Source organism: Pelodiscus sinensis, chromosome 3, assembly GCF_052426305.1.
Source record: "Pelodiscus sinensis isolate ZL-2025 chromosome 3, ASM5242630v1, whole genome shotgun sequence".
NCBI lineage: Eukaryota > Metazoa > Chordata > Testudines > Trionychidae > Pelodiscus > Pelodiscus sinensis.
This window is the reverse complement of record NC_143054.1, coordinates 197,852,245-197,868,463: the sequence shown is the minus strand read 5'-3', so window position 1 is coordinate 197,868,463 and position 16,219 is coordinate 197,852,245. Positions and strand designations below refer to the sequence as shown.

The 16,219-nt window shown below is 43.6% G+C and overlaps 1 long non-coding RNA gene across 1 annotated transcript in view; it reads right to left on the bottom strand.

Moving 5' to 3' along the window:
* LOC149525205 (uncharacterized) overlaps window positions 1-16,219 on the bottom strand; it is a 136,457-nt gene that overhangs the window by 20,382 nt on the left and 99,856 nt on the right. The window contains exon 3 of the long non-coding RNA XR_016349300.1: window positions 6,360-6,529. This is a non-coding gene — a long non-coding RNA (uncharacterized LOC149525205). The remainder of the gene's footprint in view (window positions 1-6,359; window positions 6,530-16,219) is intronic.

The following is a 16,219-nucleotide window of genomic DNA, read 5'->3' as shown; positions in this document are numbered from 1 at the left end:
TCAGTTGGGGCCTGTAAGTGGTACCATAACAAACAGAGAATGACAATGCATGAGTAACATACAGGCGTCTGAGAGGACGAGTATGATACTGCTCCCCAATGGACTTCAATAGCCTCCACAGCAGCTCCCCAAGGGGGGTTGGGCGAGGGGGCCACTGGCCACGCCCTTGCAGACCTGGTCCCATGAAGATTTTTTATGTGGCTGCTGCTTCTGCCGATGCTCTGGGGGAGCTGGAGAGTTTGCATCCTGCTGTAGGGCTCGTCTCCACTGCAGCTGGAGATGTAATTTCCAGCTCGGGTAGACATATTCATGCTGACTTTCACTGAACTAGGATATTAAACAGAAGTGTTGCTGCAGCAGCACAGGTGATAGTATGGGCTAGCCACTCAAGTATAGTCCCATTCAAACCCCTAGGTAAGTACATCTGCTGCTTGGCTTGTATGGAGCATGTTCATATGGACTGAGCATGCTCAGTAACACCGCTAAAGCCAGCTGCCCTCACTCCCCCCCCCCCACCCAACACACACTATTGGCAGGCACAGATCATTTCTGAACCTATCCCACATGTGTATATAGTCCTGTGGGAAAAGGTTCCCATCCAGCAGCTGCGTCCAGCTCCCAGAACAGGGAGCAACCCCATCGTCCAAAGAGAATGCTATTCTTCCTAGATAGGGTCGTACCTCATGCTCAACACCACAGTACACTGCTTCCCCCAAATCTCTCCTGTCTTGGAGAGAACTCCTCCCTGATCCCTATTTATGAGTGCTCCCATGGAGAGGGGAAACCCTTTCCCTTATTGTCAAGACAATGGACACAAGAAGCAGCAGTTCAGGTAGGACTTGAACCGACGCCATGCACAGATGACAGGGATCCTGCACCACAGTGCACCTTTATAAAACCTGTTATGCTATTATTGCCTGGTGATCTCAGACACACGAAGCCCATAAATCAATGCAGTCCCACCAACAACAATGGAGATAGGCCCATCGATACCAACGGAGCAGCTGGCCCTTCCAATTTTTAAAACCAAGTTAGAAAGGAGAGAATTATACACCCTTGCAGAATCCTGCTTGGCTACCTATCCCAGCCTGAATGCTCTCGTATCATATTCTGGGTTGGGCTGCACATACTATACATTGCAGCTCGCATTTACTAAGGCATATGTGCATCTCCAAAGGTTCACTGAATTTGATTTCATTGAAACACTCATTATAAGAACCGGAGAATATTAATCTGCAGAATACTACTGTTAAAAGTGTGGGCTGAAAGCACCTTAACTGTAACAGCTCTATTGAGTGCCTATAAAGTAGAGAATACATAATAGATAACTGTGAATTGCAAGGTTATGTAAACATTGAGGGGTTTTAGAAAAATCCTATTAAACTATAAGAGAAAAGCATGGATGATTTGTCACAGCACCAGGACCCAAGAACGCATTAATAAATAGAATAACAAATGATGAACCATGACGTACAAGGCTATTTTGTCATTCTGTGGTGGGGAGCCAGTGACAATATAAGCAATAAGGGCTTTGTTGGTTTGTCACCCAAACCTTGTACTAATCTTTTTATACCTATTTTTAATGAATCTCTTATCACCTCCCAGACTTTGTCTTCTCCCAGATCCTTCCATTTTCCTCTTCTTGGGCTGAGATGCCCATGCTGGTGCTCTCCTTCTTCCCATGTTAAATGTGGCATTTCAAAAGTTTTTCTCCTGTGGCGAGCACTGAAGTAAACTTTTCCTTTCATATTTCCATAGTGTCACTGGGTTGTTGGCTAGTTGGGGCAGAGTTTTTTGTATTGCAGGAACGCCTACTGATCCTGCTGCACCTTTTGCTTTTTAAACAACAGAGACATGAAAAAACCACACACAAGCTGAGTCCCAAATAACCAACGTTACTAAGTACATACAAACTTACAAAGCCTACTGGCATAAGCACCATATTTGTTCTTTCCGGGAGTCTGCTCACACCGCACCTCTTCTCTCCCCACTCCTTGGGGAGAGGCTCCGCCCCCGATCTACCTCTTTCCCCAAAACTCCACCCCTACCTCACCTCTTCCGACCCCTTCACCACCAGTACCTCCTGCCTGTTGCCAAACAGTTGATCAGTGGGTGGCTGGTGGGTGCTGAGAATCCACTAGTTTTTTTTCTTGATTTAAATGACAGTAATTTTCAAAAATACAGTGTTATTTTTATTAAGTTAATTTTTATTTCAAATTTCTTAAAAAAGGGATTGTTAAAATTTTTCCATTTAATTGTTTTGCAGTAATTTAAAAAAAAACTGAATTCCATCAAGTGTATTTTTTTACTTCATCCGTATAAACTCTTATCTCTCCAGCCAGAGTCAGGAATGCAGCAAACTGTGGACTTTCCTCTCACTCCCTGATATTGATAAAGGGAAACAGCCAGCAATATCCCCTACGAATCTGGGGGGGAGGGGAGATCTTCATCTCCTCTGCCCTCCCTAATGGGCGCCGGGGAGTTGGGGTTGAGATGTTCAGGGCTGGGAAATTCTCTGACGGGGGGGAGAATGCCCCCAACCAGCCCCTTTCACCTGCCTGGTAATTCTGTCTCTTTTCTGTATGGTTTTATGAGAAACAATCCCATTCCAGACACACCCAGTTTTCCTGGCACAACCAAACTGTATCTTGATATGAGGAAAGGGATATGCTAAGAGGAAGCTGCATACTGCATTTGGTAGCCCTAGCTCTTATAGTTTAGGAGGCATTCTTGAACAGACAGACAGACAAACTCTCTAAAATATACAGTAGATGCTGCTGCTCTGACTGGCTTCTGGACACTTCAGAAAACAAAACAGGGGGAGCAACACGAGGGGGCTCACAAGTATTCAGTGTGATTCTGCCATATTTCTATACACGACAGGCCCCAAATGAGGCTGTGTGCGCCTCAAGATAACTATTGTAATGTGCAATCTAAGTGGAGACAGGGCACTGTAGTTTTTACTTTCAAGTAGATAGTCATGGTAAACACCCAATGGGAATGGAGCGTGCAGTGTTCATCTCCAGGCTGAGGTAAAAACTGTCCATGTCTTGCCTCCATTAGCATTGTCTAATCAGCACGCTATCACCAGGTAAAAACAGAATTACAGTTCGCAGAGAAAATAGGAGGCTGGGATCAGAGCTTCATTGCACTTTGCACTGTGCAGAGACACCGTGAGAGACAGTCCTCGCTCTACAGAGCACCCAGTCTGACTAGCCAAGACTGACAAAGGCAGCATTACTAGCTCAATTTTATAGATGGGGAACTGAGGCAAGGTAACATGAAAGTGCAGATCTTCAAAGGTAGTTAGGCTCCTAACACCAGCGGTGAAGGTAACTTAAAATTTCATACAGGTACTTTCCTATTGCAACCTGGGTCCCTGCCAGCTCTTTCAATAGCTCCCTGCTCTCAGGCAGCGCTTGCTGGAGCCGCACACAAGGGAGCACCTGCTTACTTTCACCTCTGCCTAACACCCATTGATTTCAGTGCAAATTAAGAGCCTAAATATTACTGAGGACCTGGGGCTAAATGACTTGCCAAAGGTAACACAGGAAGTTTGCAGCAAAGGCAGGCATCACAATTTCCTGTGTCTCAGACAACCACACTGATCATCCTGATCCTAAAAAGCTTATGATTGTTCTCACTGTTCTTACTGAAGTGATGAGTCGTAAGTAGTCTTGGGAAACCAGGAAAGGCTGGTCATTTACGCTAACATAAAAAAGGAAGAGTGAATAAAGAAGCAGCACTTGGTACTTCATAATACTTTCTCCTCCTCCGCTCAGCCTAGGCCAGGAGAGCTGACCACCTGAATTCAAGTGCAAAACTTCATCACTTTCTTCTCCCCAGAGTCCTCCTTGCTGTTCCCGTTCTCAAGCAGCATTAACATCCAAACAGGCCCCTCTATTGGATCTCTTTAGAAGGATGTAAATACGGCAAAATTTAACACGGATAATGCCACTGTCAGTAACACTTTTATCTCCATTTTTACTGCAGATCTGGGCTAAAGCCAAGTCTAGTCTACTGGAGAAAGTCAACTTAAGATACACAACTCCAGCTATAAGAACAGCATAGCTGATGCCGACATACCTTAAGCTGACTTTCTGCAGAATCCCCACTGTGGGGAGTCGATGGAAAAAACTTTCCCTATGTACTCTACCCTGTGGAGTACTGGGATCAACAGGGGTGCCATCAGTGGTCGATTTAGTAGCTCCTTACTAGATCTGCTAAGTTGAACCCTGGAAGATTGAGCTCCAGAGTGATGATTTCGGGGTAAGTATAGAAAAGCCCTAGGTAGCCAAGAAGAGCTTCTTTGATTTTTCAGACCAGCTATGGCTTTACTTTCCATACCAGACCAGCGTTCCATATGGCCCCTGCATCTACAAGCTCCAGATCAGTCATTATGTTGGTGGAGGGCAGCGCTCCTCTGTCTCAGCTCTCACTTCATACGGTGAGGGGCACGGTGCTGAGCAGCCTCTGGGGGAGGGGGGGGGAATCAGCTAACTTTGGCACTCCATGTCCCCTTTTCAACATCTAGCTTTGACTGAAATCCTTGGGCACTCAAGTGGTTGTTGACTTAATGGAGTAATGAGATATGCCCTTCAGCGAGGCTATTTCAGTGCCTATTCATCTTCTCCTAGAGCAGGAGAGACAAGGGGAAAGTATTTCTCCTCTCATCCTTGTTGGCTGTCATGGCTCACCAGAACCCAGGATCAGGCCCAGCTAGGTGTTCCTCAGGATACACTCTATGTAGGCATATTGACCTCACTCCAAAAGGGTTCAGAGCAAACCTACCTTAGGCTAACAAGAGATCTGTTCTGTTCCAGTTCTGTTACCGACACCCATCACCATGGCACCTAAGCTCTTAAAAAGACCTTGTTCTTTTTGTGCTGACGAGTGTCAGCTGCTGGTCTGATGCACTCAGCATAAACTTCTTTTCGTTTGGCAAATGTTTTGGTACCACATAGCAAGCAGTTAGAATTGTCCTGGGATAGTGGTACAGTGTGGGTGTTCTGAATACACAACACACGTTACCATTTTTTGCTTCGCATGTTGTACCTCCTTAAGAAATAAACCTTGGTAAGATCATCAGTCAGTTCAACTACTTTAAAAAGCACCATCTCAAAAGAAAGAACTTCACAACTAGTCACTACAGCTCTTCCCCCAGATATCACTGTCCATATGGAAAGGCCTTTAAAAAAAATTCCTCAGAATTCAAATAAACAATGTCCAATCCCTCCTGATAAAGAAGGATTTCAGAGGGAATGTTTTCTAGGGCTAACAGCAGGGTTCTGGTACTCAGGACTCCTGGGTCCTGTTCTCCAGGAGTCTCTGCCACTGGCTGCGTATGACCTGAGGCAAAACACTGAACATGAATTTGGCTCAGTTTACCCCTCAATGAAATGGGTATAATAAACAATTATACTTACTAATGTCACAGCGGTGTGGAGAGGATTTCTTTAATGAAAACGTATGTGTTGATGATGAATGCATTACAAGTGCAGCAACAGCAGTGTGTGTGGTGTGCATGTGTGTGGGCTGGGAGGAAGTGGAGCCATACTGCTGTTCCCCTTAACCCATGTCTCCCGGCCGATTGTACTGGCCACAACTAGCCTAAAGGACAGGGCAGCATGTGCAGTTTAGCTACATACTGGGATGTTCAGAAAGGGGCTGCAGCTGTGGCAAATACAAGCCTTCATTTAGCTCCCCTTGGAGAGCGACAGCTCCACGCTGCCCCCTGCTGGGGATATTTTGGCCCCAACTTTTCTTTGCTGCTCTCCCACCGGGTATTCTCTCACTCTGTACACATAGCTGCCAAAAGGCAGAAACAGATGTAAGGGCGCAGGTGAGGATTCCTCAGGGAAGGAATTTAATGAGACAGCTTTATCAGGAGGAAAGATATTTCATTGCCGTAGGTGGATGCTCTGCTTTTCTGGCTCTCTATGAAGAGTTGAGTTGATGCTTAAATCACATTTTCTCTTGCTTCCAAGGTCAGGTCCGTTTTTTTAAAATATGACAGAAAAAATATTTTTCTGCTGACAATGTTGCCTCCGATGGTAGGAAACCAAGGGAAATGGTGCTGGATGGTGACAGCAAACTCTGGGATCCAAACCAGCATGTTCACTCAGAAATTTAGAAATAGGAACAAATTCCACCTTAAAGTATAGGCCTGCCCTGAAAACTGACTCGTAAAAATGGCCTCATGGAATTCTATAGCTATTGTCCGTGGATGCAGGGACCAGGTTTTCTTTTTGTACTGTGTTCATAGAGAGCCTAGCATAATGTGGTCCTTGTCCATGACCAGGGCTCCTACGTGCCACGGTCTTGCAAATCATCATCATCATCATCAGGGTTTCACTTACCACTTTCCGGCATCCGTCTCGGTGACTGGAGGCCGTTTGCAGGTTGTAGCCCTGGTCCAGTGAAGTCCTTAAGTCTCACTGACGTCATTAGCTCCTGTACAGCGCTTTTCATCCATGGATCCCAGAATGCTTCACAAAGGGGGCTCAGCATCATTCTCCCCATTTTGTAGCTGTAGAAACCAAGGTACAGAGAGGTCACATGATTCATACAAGGTCACTTGACAGGCAAAGGGGAAAGGTCAAGACTTGGATCCTCCATCCCTTCACTCCCCACCTAGGGCGCTAGCCACTGGGCCACACTGCAAAAGTTTAAATAAGCAACGGCCTTGGGGCCTTTTCATCTGAGAGACTGGACACAGTTTCTTCTCATATGCAGACCTCAGGGTCCAAGTTCTGTAATCAGAGCATCGGGGGGCTAGGTACTGTCACCTGCCTTCCAGATATCCAGTTTGGTGCTCTTTCATTGCCTGCCACACAACCCCACAGACACAACATGGAGAAGCCAAGACAATATAGAGATGTGGCAACTCAGGACCAGAGAACAGCCTGTTGAGCCTGGACTGCTAGGAGAGGCTGTTCAGTTGGCCTTCCCGACTGAACAGAGCTGCCCATCTCCTCAATTAGTAGCTTCTATTGAAACAGCAGAGCTGAGAGCTAGAGAGAGATACCAGCAGAGACACCAGCAGGATGTCATACCTTGTACAGAGGCAACAGAAGGTCTTTCTCTTTACTAAATCAGAGATACAAAATCCAGCTATGGATACACCCTCCTCCAAAAAAAAAAAAAAAAAAAAAAAAAAAAAAGTCTAGAAGCCTCATTAAAACATCACTTCCAAAGTCAGGTCCATGACAATCCTAGACAAAGTCAAACACGTGTGAATTGACACAATGCAGCTCAGCTAATTATATTTTAGATTCCACTTGTTATGCACAGTAGGTCAATAAATTCTAAGCCCCGCAGATGCTCTAATTTTTAAAACCATTAAGTTCTATGTATGGCGCGCTGGGGGGGAGGGGTTGTGAGGGTGCACAGAAGGCAGTCCTTGAGATATGAAACATTTCCTCTTGTGCATCTGGGTCATCCTCACACGGCCCCTCTCAGAAGGGATATTTTATGAAGCTGATAAATAAAAATTTATATAAATACACATGCAGAACACAACCACACACCACACATATGGAGAGAATAAATAATAAGTAACTGTGAATTAAATATGTTGGAGGATTTTGTTAGCATTCTAATAAACCATCAGAGCAACGCCGGAGTGGCCGGGCATGTCGCCTGAACCACGAAAGGTATTTACTTCCTCATATGAAATGGCTGTTGGTTGTGGGGCACTGGAGGGCTCAGGGCACTGATAACAGAAACTGGAGCCTTTCAGCTCTAGCTCTGAATCCAGTTCATGCTAATTGACAGCTATTGCTGTCGCCCACCTGCAAAGCGATCTGTGTATAATGAGCTGATGCGGGGCTGTGCTTGTGAGGACAGGTGGCCTAGTAGCTAGGGCACAAACCTAGAACAGGGGACCATCTGGTCCCTGCTTTCCTACAGATTTATTCTGAGGCTGGGTGAATTATCAGTTAGTTATCCAGCGGTAAAGTAATAGCAACTCCTGCCCACCCAGGAGTGTTGTGAGGGTAAATATATTACAGGTGGCAGGTGCTCTGAAATTTAGAGCCTTGTGTGAATACAAAGTTTGCATCCAGGTCGCTGTGTGGTCCGCTCTGCCGATATTACGTACCCTATGCAAAGACGTAGTTCCTATGGAATCGATACTCCCATTTTTACTGGTGGTCTCAGCAGAGGCCAGCAACCAAATAGGCCTGGAAGCTGAACTGGCTCCTGATGCATTGGCAAGGGGCTAGATTCACCTTCCTCAAGAAACCCTGTGGAGCAGTTTCGCCCCAGCAGAACAATGGAAAAGACTGTTCACGGGCCACCAGAAACACCTGGGGTGGGGTTTTCACAACACTGACATTGCTTTGGGTGACTTGAACGGTAGACTTGAACTGACTTCAATGTGACCAGCACTTTGCACTCTGCACTTTGGCAAATCTCATGCACAGGGCTCTGTCACTCCTGTGCCAGTGACTTCAGGATGGGACATTCTTCCCCCTCTGTGTCCAGAGGCTGGGGACACAGAAGTGGCTTCCACCGCTCCTCAAAGGCATAATCAAAGCACATTCAAGTCAGTGTCAAGTTATCGACAGCAGTGGACTTTGACTGAGGCACTGTGCAGCCTCCACAGGTGCCTGGTGCGAGCAGCCCCTGATCTCTCAGGACCTCAAGCACTGCAGTCATCTCTGAAGACGCCTTGTGTCTCCTTCGCCCCTTAACTCCTCATGTCTCCATATTTGCAGCAGTCGGCAATGGTCTGGCCAAAAGGGAAAGAAAACTGCTCCACGGTGTTTGCAGTCTGAAGTAAGAGAAATGGAAGGCAAGGCAGAGGAGAAGAGTTCAGGAGAGGGACAGCGTGGAGGTTAGCAATGGTGAGAAGGCAAGCAAGATGGCTGCTTCATAGCCCATGCACAACACCCCTCAGGTGGCATGTGACCAGGATTCATTTGGTTTGCTGGTTGGATCAGGAGATGGATCGGAAGGGAATGGGGGCAAGGGGAGGGAACTGGCCCAACGTATGAGGGAAAGGCGAATGCTCCAGGCAACAGAAGGCAGCAGGGTACAAGCCCCAAAGCCAAGAGCAAAGAAGAGGAACCAAGGGAGGAATAAGGTAAAAGAATGAGGGGGTGCACTTGGGGCACAAGGGAGAATACAGGGAAACAGGAAGAAACGCACCCGGGAGGAAGATTAAGAAGGGCCTGCAGGTGAGCGCACAGAGGTTGAATTGGATGCAGTAGGAGATGGGAAGTCAATGGAGGGTCTCAGAGAGCCGAGGAGAAGGCAGTAAGAAAGATGACTTTCGCAGAGTATTTCTAACAGGCTGCAGAGGTGAGAGGCAGTGGGGGGGGAGAGGGGGGGGGGGTAGAGTGATGGCCCCAGAGCGGACAAGGGTTTTAAGCGGCAGCAGGAAAAATGTAGTTGGGATTTCTCAAACAGCTAATTAATTTACCACAGAGTAACCTTAGAGGCAATGAAGAAAATTACAAGAAATTGCCAAGAAAGCAAACAGAATCCTGTGGAAATCAGCCAGCTTCTAAGCAAGCTATGTCCTCTCCAGCCGTACACTTCCCCACCATTGAACCTTTCAAATTGTCCAAGTCTTCTAAGAAACATTTGAATGAACATTATAGCAGTGTCCAAACAGACATGAGGAACGAACCGCATCACTGGCTTTCCTTCCTCCCCAATCTGTACAGAGCTGAGCCCACCATAATCAATCAGCAAATAACCAATTCATACCAGCCATGATGTATTTATTATAGACCGGCGAGACATACCCTTGTGAATTCTTGTCCTAGCCACAGTCCCAGTTTTAGCTCTGCCAAACTCTTAGTAATCTGAGATAAGGCAGGAGGGGCAGTTTTGAAAGATAGAGGACATATTTATGCACCTAGTTAAGCACTATTCTTTCTTCCTGGTTCAGATGTAAATATCAAATTAAATTTCCCATTGTAAATTATTTGCCCACTGTGTAGTAGAAAGAAAACAACAGGCTTTCTAGCATAGTTTTACATCAGCATGAAAAGGCACAGGAGAGGTAAGCAGCTAAAAGCCCTTAAGCTCCAGTTAACTCAAAGAGCATATGTAAAAAAAAAGTGTGCTTAACTTGTGTGATAATACAGGTTGCAAAGAGGTTGTTACTGTTACCCTACCTGAACTAAAATGTCATTTTTCCACTGTGACTGTTGGTTAGAGATGCTACTCAAGTTGCAACTCTCACCCCAAGCCAGACCTTTAACCATAGGCAGTTTCTAACCTGAAAGTCAAAACATTATTTTTATTGCAGTGACTCAAATGAAATCATAGGCACGGGCTAAAAGGTGTCACAATCAAAGCTTTCCTGTGGTTTTGTGGAACCTGACACCAGCTACACAAGTCTTAAAAGGACACAGATGTACAATTTGTTTGAATCAAACAAACTCAGAGACCTGATAGTCTAACCAACTCCAGTAAGAGCCCTGAGATGCAGTCTACTGTGCCTTACAGATTATTTTTCATGACCTTCCTCCCTCCCGTTAGGTACTTCTCTCTCTCCCCCTCCCCCCCATATCAACTATGAAACAAGGGGTGAAAAAGTGTGAAAATTCTAGCACTTTGGTGGGTCAGTGTTGCCAGCTCCTAGATTTTATCCTACATTTTGCAAAATTTGATATTTTTCTTAAATCTCCTGCTCTTGGAGTCCTGTGATTAAGTGAGTCAAGAATCCCGGCTTTCATTAAAGAATGTAAGTTTCTAGCTCTGGTGGCTGTGAAGAAAATCTCAACTACATGACCCAAATACACAGTAAAGGCTCAAAACCCAGAAGAAAAAGAACCCAAAATGTATTATTTTTAATTTCACAGTTTACAAGCCACCCTCATGATTTTTCTTAGTCTGCTCCATGCTTTTTGCATGCTCAGGGTTGATGTGATTCAAAAAGTGACATCACTATTGCCACCAGGAAGGGACAATATAAGAGTGGTTTACAAAACGTTGCCAGGAAAGCAGAGGTGAGGGATAGACAGTGATCCCAATACATTACTACCGTTTGATATCAAGTATCCCACATGCTTCACTTTGGAGGGACTAGTAAGAGTTTTCTATAGCTGGAGTATGTTTTTAGCAATTAATTATTTGTACAGTAGACTAATCTTTGAACATTGCAGCTTTGAAGGCAACCCTTCTCGTTATGTTAGTCCTGCATGACTAACAGTCATAAGATTATGGAAAGGAGCAAATCGATGCAGCAATTGCAAAAATAATTTACAGACAGTCTTTTGGGCCCCGCCCACTTTTCTAGGGCTTCAATTAAGAAAAAATCATAGAATCATAGGACTGGAAGGGACCTCAAGAGGTCATCAAGTCCAGCCCCCCGCCCTCAAGGCAGGACCAAGCTCTGTCTACACCATCCCTGACAGATGTCTATCGAACCTGTTCTTAAATATCTCCAGAGAGGGAGATTCCATCACCTCCCTTGGCAATTTATTCCAATATTTGACCACCCTGACAGTTAGGAATTTTTTCCTAATGTCCAATCTAAACCTCCCTTGCTGCACTTTAAGCCCATTACTCCTTGTCCTGTCCTCAGAAACCAAGAGGAACAAATTTTCTCCTTCCTCCTTGTGACACCCTTTTAGATATTTGAAATCCGCTATCATGTCCCCCCTTAATCTTCTTTTTTCCAAACTAAACAAGCCCAGTTCATGAAGCCTGGCTTCATAGGTCATGTTCTCTAGACCTTTAATCATTCTTGTCGCTCTTCTCTGTACCCTTTCCAATTTCTCCACATCTTTCTTGAAATGTGGCGCCCAGAACTGGACACAGTACTCCAGCTGAGGCCTAACTAGTGCAGAGTAGAGCGGCAGAATGACTTCACGAGTTTTGCTTACAACATACCTGTTGATACAACCTAGAATCATATTTGCTTTTTTTGTAGCAGCATCACACTGTTGACTCATATTCAACTTGTGGTCCACTATGACCCCTAGATCCCTTTCCGCCATGCTCCTTCCTAGGCAGTCGCTTCCCATCTTGTATGTATGGAACTGATTGTTCCTTCCTAAGTGGAGCACTTTGCATTTCTCTTTATTAAACCTCATCCTGTTTACCTCTGATCATTTCTCTAACTTGCTAAGGTCATTTTGAATTATGTCCCTATCCTCCAAAGAAGTTGCAACCCCACCCAGTTTGGTATCATCTGCAAACTTAATCATATAGGGGAATATATAACCCCTAGGCCTCATAGTACAGTTACTGAAGTTTTTAAAACAATAGCTTCATCCTTTTCTTGAAAAAAGTAATGCAACTGTAATGCTGACAGGCAGAATTGAATCTGGGACCTCGGGAGCATAGTACATAGAATTATAGAATACTAGAACTGGAAGGGACCTCAAGAAATCATCAGGTCTAGTCCCTGGCCCTTGGGGCAGGACCAAGCACCATTTAGACCATCCCTGATAGATGTCTGTCTAACCTGCTCTTAAATATCTCCAGTGATGGAGATTCCACAACCTCCCTAGGCAATTTATTCCAGTGTTTAACCACCCTGGCAGTTTTTCCTAGTGTCCAACCTAACCTCCCTTGCTGCAATTTAAGCCCATTGCTTCTTGTCCTATCCTCAGACACCAAGGAGAACAATTTCCACCCCCCTCCCTGTGAAACCCTTTTAGATACCTGAAAACCACTATCATGTCCCCTCTCAGTCTTCTCTTTTCAAAACCAAACAAGCCTAATTCCTTCAGCCCTGCCTCCAGGCTCATGTTTTCTAGACCTTTCATCATTTTTGTTGCTCTTCTCTGGACCTTCTCCAATTTCTCCACATCTTTTTTGAAATGTGGTGCCCAGATTTGGACACAATACCGGAGACAGTACACCGCACCAAATAGATTACACAACTTTCCTATCACATTTAGATTAAAAAAGAACCACGATTAACAGTGTCATATTAACTCCAATGGAGATTTGACTGCCAGTCTCCCAAAACTGGCTGCTTTTCCTAAAGCTCCAGATCTTGGAGTCACGTAAATACATACATCCTCAAATTTACATTTCTTAATGTAAATTTCAGGCCCTCATGGTTGGGGAGAAAGAGCTTGAAAGCATGAACCATAAAGTCTTACCCCCCCCCCCCCCAGCAATAATAATAATAAAAAAGAACCCCCAAATTTGTATTTGCTAAAATCTCATGACTTTTATGATACTGATATTTGTGGAGTGGGGTGGGCTGAGGCTTGGCTCATGATTTTCAAATGCTTGTGGTTGGTGTCAGTGGACTGCTCAGAATCATTTTCAAAATAAGTTTGCACCTTTTGTCCCAGAGATACACAGGCCAATCTGTCAATAAAAGGCACGTCCAAATGAAGAATGCAAAGAATGGGTTATAAACTTCATTAATTACCCTTAAAATAATATAAAATTTTTGAACATTAGGACAATTGAATGCAAAGCAGCTTATCTTTGTTAAACTGGGAGAGATTAGCCTTTGAGAAGCATTAGTTTTATCACAGAACTTTGTTATAGTTACATCAGTGAAGTTCAAGTCCTGTATCACAGATTTAAATGTCCATGTCTTATAGAACATTTAAATATGTGTGTCTGACTTGAGAGGATGCCTGTAGCAGGGGTTACAGTCCATTCCATGAGGAACAGAGAAAATCAACCACTAAATAAAAGTGAGTTCTTCTGCTGGTACACAAGTTAAATTACAGCCCTGGAGCCAAATTCATCAGACACTGACACCAATGGGAAGAATGTGGTCTCTGGAGTTTTAAAATTATGCTTGCCTTTCAGGAAGGTAGCAACACTGTTATGGGAACTCATGTTATTCAACGTAATTCACCCTGCAGGGCAGGTGGAATTTTAAGCAGGGCAGGTGGAATTTTAAGTGTCCACCACGGTATGTCAACATGCACTACAAAGGAGTGAATCCTTTCACTGTGAGCATTCTGGATTTCTTGACACTAACTATCAGTGTGCAATGTGGCACTGAGAGTTTACATCAGCCACCCGTCTCAGGAAACCCTAACTCCCCAGTCCACTCCATAGAGTTAATGAGATTCACTGTAATTAGCTCAGTGAGATATCTGAAACTCTAATAAATGAAACCAGCAGCTGAATCAGTAAATAATTATTTTTGTGCCACCTCCCCCTTTCATTTCTGATATTGCTAAAGTAGACACCAATTTTACACTTGAAATGGAATTGCATGCATCTACCTTGCTACAATGTGAGGCTATGGAGAGGTAGCCTGAAAGCATCTGTATAAAGCAGATGAGAATTTGAGAAAGCAACATTTGCAGTCTGGTTACATGGCACTGTAGAATTTGCAATTGAATGAATGGCCCAACCTCAGAAAAGACTTAAGCTTATAGGTTCAAAGCTCCTTATAATATTTTTGCACTCAGCTGGTAACGCTGCTGACTGAATGTGTTAAGGAACTAATCCTTCTTACAAATTACAAATGCAATAATTATGAGGTTGGTGAACCAACTAATCAAGCATGTGAAACAGTCAGTCCATACATCTACCTTTACTAAGGTGCTGTAAAAAAGTTCACAGAGACAGTAAGTACTCAGCTCGCGGTATTTATGCCACAAGCCTACGGGAAATTATTTCTTATTAAACTTGGGGGAAAAAAAACCCTGGTGCATAGAAGGTTACAAAAACAAGAGCAATGAACAGAGAGGGATTTTGGCAATACAGACCGATCAGATTATACATCCACGCAGGATTCCACTTTGTGACAAAGCTCTCTGACTACTGAGGGGAAAGAGATTTTTGAATATTTATCACAACTCCTGTAAACAGAATAAGCATGCCAATGACTATGCAGCTCAGCAATCACTGCTCCAAGTAAACACATCAGATGTCATTATTGTAATCAGATTAGCTGCTGTCCCTCCACCTCATTTATCAGTAAGGATTTTCTTACTAGACTTGCCATGTTCATTGATTCATTTTAAAAGGCATCTTTAGAAATATACACAAATATTTTATGAGACTCCCAAGATTTTTGGAGAAAGATATACATCATGTACATAAACAGATTAAGAGAGGTTAAGGACTTGACTACACAGGAAGTTTTATTGGGATAAATTTTATTATATAATTAATCCAGTGTATTAATTTGGATTAAGATAATTCAAAATAAAACACTCTTATTCTAGAATAAAGGTATCCACACAGAGTGTTAATCAGGAGTAGTGATTCTGCTTTAAATTTGCACCTGACTTTAATCCAAATATCCTAGTGAAGACAAGAAGGGCTCCTGTTAACATGACTAACATCATTTGGGGATCTTTTGGTATAGACTCACGATGTGCAACACTAGCCACATGTGGCTATTTGGCTAGTTTGCTCACAAAGTTATTTACATTTTCGGAATAATGTGGCTAGTTCAGAACTGGTTGGACATCATGGGCATAGACCATGTTTACATGAGTAGTCTATGTCTACACAGCTATACTGACAGACTCCATAGCACAGGCATATCCTGAGAGTCTAATAAAATCACATGATTCCAGGAGCTGGGGACTGAAGAAAAATCCACAAATATCTTGAGACCCACAATAAAGTCTCAAAAATTGGTAACACTGAATCCTTACATTCAATAATTTTTTAATTGATTTTATTGTGACAGCAGTGCATAACTTGGAATGTAAAACTATTGATTTAAACGAGGAGTAATAATGATTGTTGAAGTCTCACCCTATAAGAAAGTCAGGGCATAAAGTTATTAGGGTTAATCATTCTTAAATGTCTCCACCTGGAGGAAAAACATGGCTGGATTTAGATATCTGGAGAGTCCAAAGTAGGTTTTGCCTTAAGTACCAAACAATTCACCCATAACATATTTGCCTATAAACTGTCTTAAGAAAAAAACCAACTTTGTTAAAGAGCATTAGATAGGTATATAGGTTCAGGAAACTTTTCTGAAGCCCTAAATGAAATATCCAGCAAACAATTGTCAATGAATCTGTGCATTCAATATATAATATTCATACAGCAATTTGTTCTATGGTTGATTGTGGCAAATGAAGTTTTAGATCAAAAGAGACAATAGTCTGTAATCAAGAAAATCTACATAATGGTTCTCCTGAAGGATGTTTATGCAGGTGACGGAAGAGTACAGTATTGTTCCATCAAATGTTAATTTCCCGGTTTCTCACCAAACAATAAATTCTGTGTGCTAGTCAGGTGCATAATTCAATTAAAGAGGAGACTTCTAAGAAAGCTGTTTGACTGGGATCTGGCAAATAATGCA